Here is a 2,423-nt window from a genome sequence, read left to right as displayed (position 1 = left end):
ATTCTTAAAAAGAAAAAAAAAGCTTGAAATGCTAGGTTGAGCAGTTTCTATCTTATCAGAGAGGACAATAAGGGAGGGGGGACTACCCAGTTAGACCTGTGCTTTAGGAATATTATTTCAACGACTGTGTGGAGGATGTAGTGGAGAGTGGAGAATTCAGAAAGGGAAGTGATTACTATGGCAGTCATCCAGGCAGGAGGTGCTAAAAGTCCGACCTAGGGTGATAGTCTTGGGAGGGAAAAGGGGAGCAGATGGGACATAAGTTGTAGAGACAGAAAAGATAGGATTTAGCAGCTGATTCAGTGGGGAAGGAGACAGGAAGTGGGAAGTCAGGGATGACTTGGATTAGGCAACTGAATGACTAGAAGGATATATAATCTATAAAAACAGGAAAATTGGGGGGAGGGCCAGGTTTAGGGGAAAAGATGGAGTTCTCTTTTGAACATGTTGAGTTTGAGATACTGATAGGAGATCTAGATGGAGACAGCCCTAAGCATCTCAAACTCAGCAAGTCCAAAAAAGAATTTGGCATCTTACCCCCTCCCCACCCCAAATCTCTCTCCTCTTCTGAATTTCCTTACTACTCCCAAGGGCACCACTAGTTTCTCAGTACCCCAGGCTGTTAGCATCATCCTCAATTGTCGATCAATTTGTTGCTCTCCATCACCTTCTATATCCAATCTGTTTCCAAATGTTAGCTCTACCTTTACAACAACTTTCATATGTCACCTCTCCCCTCATACAGTCAATAAATAGTCAATAAGCAATTATTAAGCACTTACTATGTGCCAAGCACTGTGTTAAGCTATGTGGATACCAAAAAAAGTCCCCTCCCCCACCACCAAAAATAGTCTCCGTCCTCAATGAATATACATTTTAATGGAAGAAATGTGTAAAGAAGTAGGAGCATGCAAAATGTTTGTCCTTCATTTCAAAGATGATCAATGATATAGACGAGAGTGAATTGGATTTAAGTGAAGCAAAGTCATCTGTCTCACTTCCTCTTCCAGAGTCATCCAAGTCCAGTGGTAAGACAGAAGTCAGGACGACTGGCCACACCGGGATGAACTTGGTGTCTTCTATATCTGACCAAGCACTAAGTGCTCCACAGCTCGTGCTTCAGCCACCTTCCTGGACATTGGAACAAATGTTCTCATCTGCCCATTCCCCCAGGGGAAGTCTTGGAATGCTTGGGTGGACCACCCCCCCATCTAACTGACAGGTTTGAAGCCAGTTGGTTACCTGAAACCAGGTTAACCCTTCTGCCAAGAAGGTTCCCAGGGTGGGAGCCAATGCACTTGCTATAGCTTCTTGGAGCCACAGGTGAGAGTTGGATGCCAGGTGGACACCAAAGGTGGATGACTAGCCCTGAAAAGAGCCTGACAGCCCTCACACCAGAAGTTCTGGTCCACTTTAAACACCCCATATACCTCAACAAAATACATAAAAAGTAAATGAAAGTAATCTTAAAGAGAAATGAAAGCATTAGCTGCTTTTTCAGGGGAAGGGAGGAGTTACAGACATGAGGAAAGGCCTCCAGGGGAAGGCAGGACTTGATCTGAGTCTTGAAAGAAACCAGGGAACTCAAGAAAAGTGAGGGGGCAGAACATTTCAGGCAGGAGGGACAGTCTTGAAAAGACCAGGAGTAGGGGAGATGGAGCATTATGTCTGAAAAGCTGCAAGGCATCCAGGGTGGCTAGATCACAGACGGTGTGGAGGGGAATACGATATTAAAAGACTGAGAAGGCAGGAAGAGTTTTAAACGCCAAGGGACTTGTATATTTGATCCTAGGGATACCAGTCAATGGGGCACCCCCAGGTGGGGGGAGGTATGACAGTCTGGCTTCGTCCCTGTAGCTGAATGGGGGTTAAATTAGAGAGTATTAAGGAATGAAGACAGGAGATCAGATAGGAAGCTATTGCAGTAGTCCAAATGAGAGGTGATAGGGGCCAGAAATAGACTATATGAGAGGAGAGAAAAGGACATAAATGAGAGATGTGAAGGCAGAAACACAAGAATATGTGGTAACAGGATTATATGTGTGGGGTTAGAGTTGAGGACCTGAGCACAACAGAGACTGCAGACCTGAATGAGTGGGAGGACAGTGACACCCTGGACATTTAACAGGGAAGTTTGGGAAGGGCAAAGATGAGTTCTGTTTTGAACATGCTAAGTATGAGACGCTTACTAGACATACCCTAGCACTTAGCACAGCAATTGGCATAGAGTGCGCACTTGATAATGATAGCTCACCTTTATGTAACTCTTACTATGTGCCAGGCACTATGCCACATGCTTTACAATTATTATCTGATTTGATCCTCACAACAGCTCTGGGAAGTAGGTGCTATAATTATCCCCATAGTACAGAGGAAGAAACTAAGGTTAAGTGACCTACCCAGGGTCACACAGCTAGTAAATG

This window comes from Notamacropus eugenii, chromosome 1, assembly GCF_028372415.1.
Source record: "Notamacropus eugenii isolate mMacEug1 chromosome 1, mMacEug1.pri_v2, whole genome shotgun sequence".
NCBI classification, from domain to species: Eukaryota; Metazoa; Chordata; class Mammalia; order Diprotodontia; family Macropodidae; genus Notamacropus; species Notamacropus eugenii.
Note: the sequence above shows the minus strand (reverse complement) of the source record.